The sequence below is a fragment of the Amblyomma maculatum genome, chromosome 9, assembly GCF_055883805.1.
Source record: "Amblyomma maculatum isolate TAMU_Amacu chromosome 9, ASM5588380v1, whole genome shotgun sequence".
In the NCBI taxonomy this organism is placed as follows: domain Eukaryota; kingdom Metazoa; phylum Arthropoda; class Arachnida; order Ixodida; family Ixodidae; genus Amblyomma; species Amblyomma maculatum.
Window position 1 is genome coordinate 70253705 of NC_139352.1, and position 12555 is coordinate 70266259.

General features: G+C 44.9%; 1 protein-coding gene across 2 annotated transcripts in view; it reads right to left on the reverse strand.

Moving 5' to 3' along the window:
* Positions 1–12555, reverse strand: part of LKRSDH (lysine ketoglutarate reductase/saccharopine dehydrogenase) — a 68514-nt gene that overhangs the window by 30443 nt on the left and 25516 nt on the right. The gene's annotated exons all lie outside the window — the stretch shown is intronic.

A 12555-nucleotide genomic window follows, 5' to 3' on the forward strand; every position in this document is an offset into this window, starting at 1 on the left:
GTTTCGGCCGGGGTCCGGCCTTTGTCAAGGAATGTAGACAGGCCTTTGTCAAGGAATGTAGAATGTGTCTACATTCCTTGACAAAGGCCGGACCCCGGCCGAAACGTCGGATTAAAGTGTTGTTTTTTCATCGTGTGTCACCTACTTCAAGTTTATATATATATATATATATATATATATATATATATATATATATATATATATATATATATATATTATTGGTGCAAGTATGACATATTTTTACTGCGTTTATTTTTTACATATTTTACTGCGTGTATATATATATATTTGAAGAGCAGGACGGCACACAACAAGCGTTTCATTCTGTATGCTCCACATTTTTAAAACCATCCTACTATATGTGCACCGCTTAAAATGAACGAAATATTAAGGCATTTTATTTGTCATTATCGAATGACTCGTATATTACTAAAAGAATTTGTTTCCCATTTTCGCTTATTTTACAGCTACTGGCCCGTCGAGCCACCTTTTAAGGAGCAGTCTGTGTCGTCGGCTGGTGTCGGTTTGAAGGCCTTATTCCTCTCGGTGTGCGGTGTTGCCTTGCTTCTCAGCATTTGTTTTAAAGATATAATTTCCCTACTCAAGCTGCGAAATGCGCGCCGGTTGAAAAACATTTCGCATAACATGTCTCAGGTACCTTCTCCAAATGACCCTCTCAAATTGCTGCTTCCTCATTCTGCGTCGTTGACTGGTCCAGTTGCAACATGGTGTTAAGTTTCCGTAGCAAATGGCCGCCATTCTCAATTGATTACCTCTGGTCGCAAATGTTGCCAGCCAGGACCGGTCTACGCCAGTCCGGGAAATGCGAACGGACCGTTCGATTAGCCTTCACTAAACGAACTGGTTCGCACGGCGCTGCACTTCGCCATTCGTTTCAGAGCAGTTGAAGGAAACTGCACCTCTTCTAGGCAGTCAGTGTCGATATTACGTACGCGTCTGACTGCAACTACCATGGAAGCAGACGATGGCTAGAGCGTTCCGATATAACGGCCGGCTGACTCGAGTTATTCCACTTGCGAACTCGATACCTGCACTCGCAAAAAAAGAAAAAAAAAAACGCTACGAGTACTCGACACTAGGCCTAGAAGCGCAAGAACGGAGATGTAGCATGCCGACACTTGAGTCGTGTTCAGAAAAATAACACGAAAAATAACGTGTGTTTCACGTCAGCTGTCGCGGGTGCAAGCATGCGCCGAGGCTGGTTGATGGCAACTCTTGTGCTGTTTGAAAATTTTCACGCCGTTCGGGATGTTGGCTGCTCACAGCTTGCAGCAATTTCTCGCCTGCACGTACCAAGGCTAGCAGACGACGAGGCCTGCACTCGCCCATCAGTCTAGAAAGCATGCCAGGGCCAATGCTGCACTTGCTCTCATCCGGAGGTGCTTCCTCACGGCACCGCCGCTGAACTTTACTACGATACTGATGCAGCGAGGGCGGCCAGCTCGCACAAACTTCGCTCTTTTTTGAAGGCGAAAGCCTTTAATGGCTCATGCTATCATGGACAAAGTGTGTCCCACTTTTGCGGCGGCTCTGATTGGCCTAGGCGGGATGACGTCATAGAGGTCGCGACCAAACAGAGCACCACCACAGTATGCACGAATGCGTGCCTCGTATGGCAATATGCCAATCAAAGATCAACTACTAATTAATGACTTTATAATTAGTTCATATATACGAGTAAATATGTAATTAATTAACTACTTAATGACTAAACAATTAATCAAATATCTACTTAATGACTAGTTAATGAATCAATGACTAATTAATAATTAATCATTTATTATATAGTGCCAGTTGCGCAGCAGAATACGGCACTCAGGTTCGCCGTTCACTGCTTTAGTCGCTAAAGTCCCTCGTAATTAAATTTGTTTTTTAATTTTCTGTTGATGCCAAAGAACCCCAGGCTGATAGAAATGAATTGGCATCCATCCACAACGTTTATTTACGCACGAAAATTAACCGCGAGTATTCCTGAACTCGTCCGGAAACGTGTTTCCGTACCATTTCCATAGTGTCCATATATCTCGCATTTACTTATCGTCGACTACCGCTGACGTTTTCTTGCCATTAAAGAGCAAAGTTTATGAGTTTTTTTTTTTTTTTTTTCCTTGCATAATCGGTCATGGGAAGCTTTTGCGGCTTTTGTCTAGGCATGTTCGAAAAAAATGCCTTTTTAAATATAGCGCTCATGCTGGCCTATGCACTATCCTGTAGTTTTTGTATTTTTAAAAAGAAACCCAAGTCCCTCGATGGCAATTAATTATCTTGTGCACTCTTGACATTCTTGGGCGTGAATGGCACGCGGCTTATCACTTTCCTCTCGAGAATGGTATATGTATTTGCAATGCGGTATCTCAGCTTGCGCGTAGCGATAACGATGCGTCCCTTATCAACTGCCTCCTGTCTATCGGCTGGTGGTGAAACTGCTTTGACATGTTGGGCGAGTCAATTTATCTCGCGAATAGTGTGGCGAAATGCGTAAATGACGTACTGCTCTATAGTAGCTCACCCTGCTTAGGCATTCGGCGAATCGGCGGAAACCTGTGCGTTTATCTAACCTAATTATCACTACTTACGCCGGTGCGCACTGGGAATTTCAGCTATACAGTGGTTATCATCGGGGCGTCCTTGACGTCATTTAAAACGAATCTACTGGATGCGATTTGATCTCGCGACTTCGGTTTCGCTTCGTCTATAGTCAAAATGCGACATAGTCTGAAAATCTGAAATTGGATGGTGAGTCAGCAAGTTTTCAAAGCAGCAGGCGATGTGTTTTTGTGCATATTAGGGGTCGTACTCCGTGCATTCGTGGTTCAGCTCGCAAATCCTCACGTTACGAAACCATGGCCTAGTCCATCACGGCATGAGCAGTCGACGCACACTGTTGGAAAGGTATCGTTGAATGCTTTTGATGGCGCAGATTTTTGTAGGTTCCCCCGAAATATTTTTTGGAAAATGTGGCCTTCTGTCTCTTCCGCAAGCTTGAGTTTGTGTGTAGCATCTTCTCTGTTCTCGTATGTACATTACAGCTTAAAAAGGCTGCTTTCGGCACTAAGGTACAGGTGCAGGCAGAAGCAAATGAAGCGGGCAGGTAAAGCGTACGGATGGAGGTTAGGATTGTCGCCTTTAGTAGAAAGTGATTCCCATTTCTTCTTCTTGACTAACGTTGGGCGCGAAAGATGACGACGACGACTCAGATTTTGACAGATTAAAAATTTTGTATGTCAAAATAGTAAGATTACAGTCCGGACGGACAAAGCTTTAGAGTACCAATTACATGGAGCCGTCGGAGCTCTCCCAGTGAGATGCCCACGATGAGAACCCATAGATTCTCGAAAACACCTCTTCTTAATCCACCGGCTCGTCGCCGAATGGATGAGGCCTCTCATGGGCAGGCTTTCTCCTGGCGCAACATCGCAAGATACGCACAGGCACGGCACGAGGCCGTTCTCGCAAAATCTCTGCTTTAACTATAGAGCACGCACTCTGCCGGGACCGAGCTCGTGCTTCCACTGCGATATATTTCTCATGTCATAAGTGTATAGTGGCAATTGCAACCACCACATTTAAAAAGGGATGCTCCTACATTCCATCCATGATGCTCCGACATTCCATCCATTCGTCCAGTGACGGGCTGCAGTACACCGGCTGTGAGCGCAAGGTTCCAAAGCGCTTAGTTTCAACCGCTGTGTAACCTAATTACCCGGGTACGCTTCGACTATTTGGTACTAACTTTCTTTTGCTGCCCGCCATATTGTGACATTGTGTGGGGTAACATTAAGAGATACGAAGCGTGCAGAGTGGGTCAGAGAGATAACTAAAGTTACTCACATTCTAGTGGAAATCAAGAAGAAGAAATGGGCATGGGCAGGTCATGTAGTGCAAAGAGATGATAACCGATGCTCACTTAGGGTAACAAACTGGATTCCAAGGGAAGGAAAGCGTAGCAGGGGGCGGCAGAAAGTTAGGTGGGCGGATGAGATTAAGAAGTTCGCAGGGGTCAAGTGGATGCAATTAGCACAGAACCGGGTTAAGTGGAGAAATATGGGAGAGGCCTTCGCCTTGCAGTGGGTATAGTCAGGCTGATGATGATGATGATGATGATGATGATGATGATGATGATGATGATATTGTGACAGGTTCTCATCGCAACAAAAATACGGCGAGGGCGAAATTACAAAACACCAATGCATAGCGGAAGGGCCTCGTGCTTTTAATTAAAGTTTTTGAAGTTCATTTCTAAAGTACACAGAGTAATACGAATGAAACGCGCACAGCGCGTGCGAAAGACGCGCAATATTTTTCCTTTGTATTTTCAGCAGTAGTGCAAATGTTCCAGCTGAAGGAATGCATCGGTAAGAAGTGGACAAATAACACATATGGTCGTGTTACAGTTTCAATTTGACCTATCATTACTTGGAGCTCAAAATATATAATTTCGGGTTTTCGGCAAGGAATTGTCGGCAATTTCCAACATTTTAAATAAAGGACTCTTATCTGGATTTATGCCTTTCGACTAGAACGTTGAGTAAACATTGAATACCAATAAATAGGGTTTTTCAGTCCGGTTTTTTTTTTTTTTCTCCTTTTCCAAGTTATTTCTGCTGATGGAACAAAGGAAATTTAGTTCCACCACCACACAAAGCCCTAACAAAGGAGGAAGCGACCGGCTGGCGCAGATTACAGACCAACTCCTTTCCTAACCTACACATACTTAATAAAATGTTCCCGACACAATACAGAGCCACCTGCCCTAGGTGCGATGCCACACCTACACTTTATCATATCACGTTGGAATGCGAATGCAACAAAGCATTCCACCAACACGAAGACCCGAGTGCGGAGCAATGGGAGAGTCGGCTCACCAGCGGCGAGCTCGCGACCCAAAGGGCCTTAGTGCAGCACGCGACTGATGCAGCACGACTCAGTGGAGCCTTGGAATAGGGGCCCACCCTTGCTGACGAGAAGCCTCAAGTCGCCAGCGCCAGAGAAGACGACGGAGACTTCACAACCGCGAAACCCTTGAAATATCCAATAAAGTTTTCACTCACTCACTCCGGAACTCGGACATTTTGGCAGTAAATTCAGGAAAATCTGCCACATAGGATGGTATAAAGTTTGGCGCCATTTCTTTAACTCCGTCCTCTTTTTAAGGTTTTTATATCGACCATCGGAACAATCGGTCTGCGCGGCGCGTGGAACGCGACGAAGCTGTTGGATTCTCTCGTCGGGGCAGCACACATCTGACACCGCTTCGGGGTGGACCGCGGTTCCAGCTCCGGTGGAGCGACCATGGTCGTGTTTACACGCTGGGTATACACGGTGGTGAGGTAGGGTGCATTAAGGAGAGAGAAGAGTAATAACAATAAATTTGGTCTAACAGAATTTCTCGAACTCGAGGTCGGAGTGGAAGCATGGGAACAATCCAACTTTATATACTTTACTTTTCCGCGTGGAGAAAGAACACGAAACGTCTCTGCATTTTCTGCAAGACATCGAGTCACGCAGAGCTTTTTTGAGACGAAATAACCATCGTTGCTCATTGATTATTTGCAGGAAAGAACCTATCAGTTTTCTATGGGAAACTTTATACGCTATTTTTGCATGAAAGGCCAGACATGAAGTTGCGGTAGTCACTTATCCGGACAACGTGTTTCAACTTGTTCGTGTAAAAGAAAAAAAAAAAAGAATAGCTGTGAGTTAAATGTTTCTTTTCTTCTGCGGAAGAATGCTCCCGATCTAATTAAACTAACCCTGTTTTTATATCATCAGCAAAAGCTTACGGGATACGGATGAGCGGGTAATTTGTCAGTTAAACGCAATCAGCCAATCGTCTAAAATGCCTAAAGGTAAGAGACGAAAAGGATGGAGCGAGACAATCGCGATGGTATGGTCAAGTAATTGTGCGCCCCGTGCACCACCTTTAGCGACTGCACTGAAAGCAGCCTAGCGGGTCTTCTGAAAGTGCTCCCGGGAACTCATCCCCATGGTTACTCTGTTGCCATTCAGGTGCCTCCCGCAAAGAGCCAGCTGCAACGTGGCGCCAAGATTCATAGGGTTTGCTTCACCGACAGATAAGTCCCGTGGACAGAAAAAAAAAAAAAAAAAAAAAATCGCCGCTCTATAGTTTTCTTTTTTACATTTAAGTAAACCTCTGTGTGGCGAGTAGTACCTTTCAAGCGCGCATGCTACGTCCCCTCGACTAGAGGCGACCTTCCCGCATTCACATCGTACATAGAGCGATCTCTTGTCGTTAATGGAATAACGCAGTGAAGCAAGAGATTCGGCTTCGACAAATTCTACGCTTCACATAGTATGTCTCCGGCAAGTTAGCCCCTCTAGTTAAGAATAACAACCGCGTCCATGCCTGTACTCGTCCAAGCATCCTTCTGTATCCCAGCCGAGTGCGCTAATCACTACTCTAGACCGTTTTTTGTTCTTTGTTGCCTTCTCAGACAAGAATTCTGACGATACAGACACTGCTAAAACACGCCAGTACAGGCAGGCCTGGCGCAGTTAATTTTTTTTTTTATCCTATATACATTGCGGCTGCTCCGTTTGTGCGCGATACACCTCTGCAACGTATGTTATACGCTCAATAAAATTTTCCCGGGCTTCCGGCTAATGTATCTATAATACTCCTTGTCTAGCGTAAGGACGGTGGAGCGCATTGAGGAAAGAAAACAAATTAAAATATAAAAAATAAATAAAACTAAATTCTTAAAAAAAAAACGCAATGACGGCTCGTTGTGAAGGTCACGAAAGCATCAGCAATGCTCAGGCTTTCGCATTTCTCCAGTGCAGGTTCTGCAGTGCTGTCAAAGCTCATTTTCTTTTCTTTTTTTCCCCCCTCATTTCTGCCGAAGATTCACTCGCGTTACTTCTACTTTTTCTGGAAGTTAGGGCCTCAGTTACTGGGCCTGGATTTACGTCTGAATGGATACTGTCACATCATAGTGATATATTTTTCATTGTTTCCACGGATTTGGGCGTTCACTGAACGATGACATTGACGGTTCTGGCGGCGCTGCGCGTGGATGATATACCGCGGCACTTTTGCGAAGCAGCTGCTGGCGCGTGGGTGTCAAGTGGACGTTTATTTCTGTCTTCCTATATCACTGCACTGAATGTTTGGAACGTATAGCTCACAACAACAAAAATAAAAGTGCACATTCCATCCCAGATGTCCCGGACACAAAACCATTTGTCCGATTGTTCGTTCAAAACACCGCTGCTTTTGTGCGTATATATATACTGCGCTGATAATTTTTTCTCATAATTCATTTTAATACGCATAAACCTCTCTACAAGGTGAGAGCTATTCAAGTTGTTTTCTGGTAGCAAAACTGGATGACGGTTGATAATCTGTGCTAGGTTTTGAACTGTAGGAAATACAAAATTTGTGTCTTAATACTCTGCCCGCGTTGTTCCTCTCTGTGCTGATACATCGATTTTCTATCAACTGGTTGAAAGTTGCCGCCTTTGTAGATACAGCTTCCATCATATGCGTCCATATACATAGAAATATGAGCGCTCCCGTTCTAAATCGTAACCATAGACTAAAATCCAGCTTCCCGAAGGTCATGGTGAGTTCTATATATAGTGCACCATCTCACAAGATCGTGATTTTTTGTTTGTAGTCGAATACATAAATAAAATAAAACTAGGGCGCTGTAATAAATTTATTTCAAGGGATAACTTCACGAGCAGGATGTCATTTACATTTAGCCAAAGACGGAACTTCTTTGCGCGTTTGTAAATTTGCCCGTGTCTGGCGGCTGTTGCAACTGATATTGAGTGCAGAAAAGTGACAGATTAAATTTTTTTTCTTCTCTCTAAAATGTGTTGTCTAATTAGGAAATAAGGCCCTCGTGATTTACTGTGTAAGATGAGTAACTAAGTCCACGATCTCTCTATCCTTTTAACGGGACAATGGAGGAAGCAAAAAAAAAAAAAAGTTGTGGTTTAGTTGAATTGCGATAGCAACGGCGGAAGCTTCTTTTGCCTGCTACATTATTCCCCTGTCACGCCCTTTCAGTGTAAAGTGCTACAATATTGGGGACACTTAAGCTCATCCTTTAAGAGCATGACGCGTGAGCGTAAGCTACCTGCCCACATATAAACGAGAAGGGTTCAGTGCTGCTGAACCGAATGTAGAGTGAAATAATTAGCTGCCGGTTACCGAGCGTTCTTCTTCTTTTCCTTTCTTCTTTTTCTTCTTCTCCGCGGCTGTTCAAAGTCAAACGTGACCCTTACGGGGACGACGCGACGGGCCGAAACCTGGCGCAGTATTGGCAATAAAACTAATGTAAGGTGGTTGTAGTAACACAAAGCGGGTAATCAATAAACTAAAAGAGAAACTAAGCGCTGTGAAACGGCAGCTTCGACCAGCATGCCATGAAAGTACAGGGAAGCCGCTTGCGGTTCACAGGGGACAGTGTCCGCTCTTTCTCTATCGGAATCCTTGAGTCAGAAGGCGAGAGGGAACGGGAGGAGGGGGAGAGAAGTGAGGATTCGCAGGTAACGAGTAAAAAAAAAAAAAAAAAAAGCAAAAGTGGCGGCGCGTGCCTCCTGTCTGGCTTCCCTCTCCACGTGCGAAGACTTTTTCCGGTTCCTGCGCCTTCCGCGTTGTGCCCGGTTCCTTTTTTTTCTCTTTTTGGTACTTTGTTTCCTCTTCGCGCACTCGGCAAGCCACTGACCGGCTTTGTTTTTGTACTTGCATGCTTTGATGTCTCCGCTACCTCCTCGCGAGGAGAGGAGGAAGCCGGTTGAATGGAAAATTCCCAGTGACTGGAGATACCCATCGGCCTTTCCTGACGGTCAAGGACTGCCCGGTCCGCCCGGCCGCAGCCTTTGTGTGCTTTTTTGTTTAGGTAGTGAGCCTTCTTCACTTGATTTCGCGAGGGCGGAGCACATCAGGGCTTAAATTAACGAAGACCACATTTCGGTTCTGGGGAAGTGGATAATGACCTGTAGCTTGCAGCTAATTTACGTTTTGTATTGATCAGGTGCTTTGACAACGAATACACTGTACAACTAAAGTAACGTTCGATAGTTATGAAAGTCGCCTTCAACGTAGTTTTCGCAGTTACTGCCTTTTTGTGAAGATGATTACCATAAAGGCAGACATCAAAGTGTACTTGCAATTTGTTTTTGAGCTCAAATGCGGTAAATGATAGTGAAGAAAGCACGCCGAACAAACTGTTCTTCAGGGCTGTAATGCAAGAAGCGTGTTTAAGTTTTGGTTATCAGCAGTAAAGCAGAGGAGTAGTGGTGACCAAACCAATGAATGGTCAGCAGGGATCATAGATTTACACAGGCTGGCTAAAGTACCGCAAACTATAAGCTCTCACAACCAGAATACAAGTCCAACGAGTTCGTTTCAGTAGCAGATTTAATTTCACTTGAAAAAAAACATTAGAGTAAGCAATTGTATATGATTGTCTGAAATGTAGTTTACGTATTCCTACTGGGCAACATTGTCGCCAGAACAAAAGGGCAACAACAAACCACTCTTATCAAGGTAATACTGACCTGGGGCACAAATAAATGTTCTAATATATTTAGTACCGCATGTACTATCCAAAGGGTGCTTCGAGTTCCGGTTAATTTTCTCACGCCCCAAAAGACTTCTTTCAAGTAGCGTTGCCCCAGGTATTTTATTTTCGACGCCAAGGGTGGTCCATTAATCACGCACAATTCAATACGTCAGCCTGAAGGCCAAATAGGAAAGCGTGATGCATTCGTTTTATTGTCTTCTCACAGAACCACGCGTTGCTAAAAAAAAATAACATGAAAAAGCAGGAAACTCGTTGCGTTAGCGAGATGGATCTCTTTCGTCAGCAGTGAGGAGATCTTGAGCTAGTTTAAACCACGGCAGCTGCGGGGAATTTTTCTTCGCCGCTTCCTTTCAACGCGCGGAGTGTCGTTAAGCAGCCGCCTTATAACTCGCTTGGGCAGCCGCCAAGATATGTGGCGTGAGGTGACCGGTCGGCGAGCCTTGGCTCTCGATATTTCCTCCAACTGGCCCACACTTATGTCAGCGCGTACACACAAAAATCGCGTGGAATTTGTCGCAGTCCAACGCGCCTCCGGCCTATATGAAAGCGAGGAGCTACTGTATGTCACAGCTATATGAAACTGCAATAGTATAGCTTGAGGTGTGGTTTGCATTGTGGTCTGATGTGTTGTGCGTTGTGGTGTGATGTAGTGGGGTGTGGTGGTGCGGTGTGGTGTGGTGTAGTGTGGCGTGCTTTGTGGTTAGTGTGGTGTGGTGTTATGTGGTGTGTTGTGCGCTGTGCGTTATGGTGTGCGGTGTCGTATTTGTCTACCCAGGATGTTTAAGGTGGTAGCTTACGACTATATGAATATGTGTTAGATAATAGGAGCGAAAATTAAGGTTACAGCGATAAAACGAGTCGCAAAGTTCACCTACGCGAAAGACAATACGCAATGGGAGCCACAAATGAGGACTATTAACGGTGTCGTGTCGAGACTGTGGAAGCAATTAAGGCACGCAATTTCCTGCCCGCAATGCACTGAGATTAACTAAAGCGTTTATGTATTTTACTCCAGCTATAAATGACGGGCAATGTGCGCTTCATTACAAACATTAAAGTAAACGAGCCTGAGCTAAAGAGCTTTGAAATTAAATTGTGCAAATTATCGCCAGGAAAGACCGATTTATTTATAACGACCATTTCAGAGTTTGTTTCGTAACATTAGGCACCGGTTATAGCCAGGAATTTCCTGCATAAAGATAGGAGCTTTGTATCGTAATATAGATGTGACAGATTGTGCTGATGACGATGTGACATATTGTGCTCGTGTGGGCTTAACGTCCACAACCGCGAAGTAAAGGCCCCTTCAACGTTAATGGAAACCTGAACATGGAAGTTCTAATCTTAATTTTATCTTCAGCTGCTAAGAATAGGAATCTTGGAGAGATCAGGGCACCACGCGTTTCCCGTCGTACTGTCATAGATTACAGTTATCATATATTCATCTCCCGCTATTTGAAGCGGGGCTATGCATGCAGCAAACTTCATATAGATTGACGAAGGTCGGTCTTTCAAGCGAAGCTGCTACAGAAAATGGAAGTGTTGATAACCTTGGAGATATTAAGCGGTTTTTCGGCGATGTGACCAGACTGTTTACAGCGGAGACAAGAGCTAAAGGCGATGTAAAGTAGTTGATGCTTACAAGTTATCTTGCTTATACAAATGCTGAATTAAAAACCCATTTTAACTCAAATTCATCCTTAATCCAAGTTCAGGGCCCTCAGTTGACAATATAAGGAAAGTGTGCTATAACGACAGGGCCTCGGGTGGGTCTTAACGTATTATTCGACTTTTTAAAACTTGTCAATATCGGAGTCTTGGTCTACTTCCCTGATGAGGTATGTACCAGCCACGATTTCACAACACTGCAGAATATCGTTTTGTTATTGTGCCTTGTGATTGCTCTTATTGCTTTACTGTCTTCTTGTTAACAATCACAGTGATCCACTTCTTTTTCTTTTTTTTTTAACGATAAGATGAAGCGCTAACTTAAAATCACATTTCAACTATGGCAGAGGCGGCAGATGCACGACATTCTGCGACCCGGTCGCGACAGTCCTCCTCCGACGTCGCGGCAAGGACACTGGCTCATTCCCTAGCGTGGAACTCGCTCTGCGCTATCGCCAAGGCCGACGGCGAACGCTCGAGGTCGGAGGGCCCTTCTACGACCGACTCTCCGTACGCGCAAAACTGCGACACCGTCTTGCCCGAAGAGAGACACGTCTCTCGCGTACACACGTCCTACAGCTGGCACCGGCCCTGCTCCTGTGTTTAACGGTGAACCGGCTTGCAAAGGCAGTGTCGCGTACTTTTTGCCATTCCAGGATGCCAAGGTTGAGCGGTGCACTGGGCGACGAACGCAATCAGCGGCATGCAGTGCACTGCCGGGTCGATGACCTCTACCACTGCTATCCGCCCGCCGCTGAATCTTTAGTGTGGCGTCAGAGCTGGCACTGTCTGCGCTGTGTCATTTGTTCTTTTAGCGAAAACTACACTCTAGTAGGTTTTCAAGACCTCGAAGAAGAAAAGAAGCCGAGCAAGGAGAAGAAGAAGAAAAGAAGACGAGCAAGAAGAAGAAGAAAAGAAGATGATGATGGATGAAGAAGAAGAAAAGAAGATGATGCAGAAGAAGAAGAAAAGAGGAGCAAGAAAAGAAGAAGAAGAAAAACGCTCGGTCACCCGCAGCTAATGGTTTCGCTCCACGTTCGGTTCAGCAGCGTTGAACCCTTCTCTTTTTTTTTTTTTTTTTTTTTTGCACACTGCCTAGTGGCTGTGACAACCAACGGGGATGCAGACTTTCACAACAGATGGGTAGTCTAAATTATAGGTTAAATATAGTAACGTTAGTGACAGGGTCGAGTCTCGGCGGCGATAAACAAGCAAACTGTCCTCGCGGCCATATTAACGCGACAGCGATAAGCTGGAGGTATACCCAGTGTCTGCGTCGGTATCGCCGTAAAGAGAAAAGCAGGAA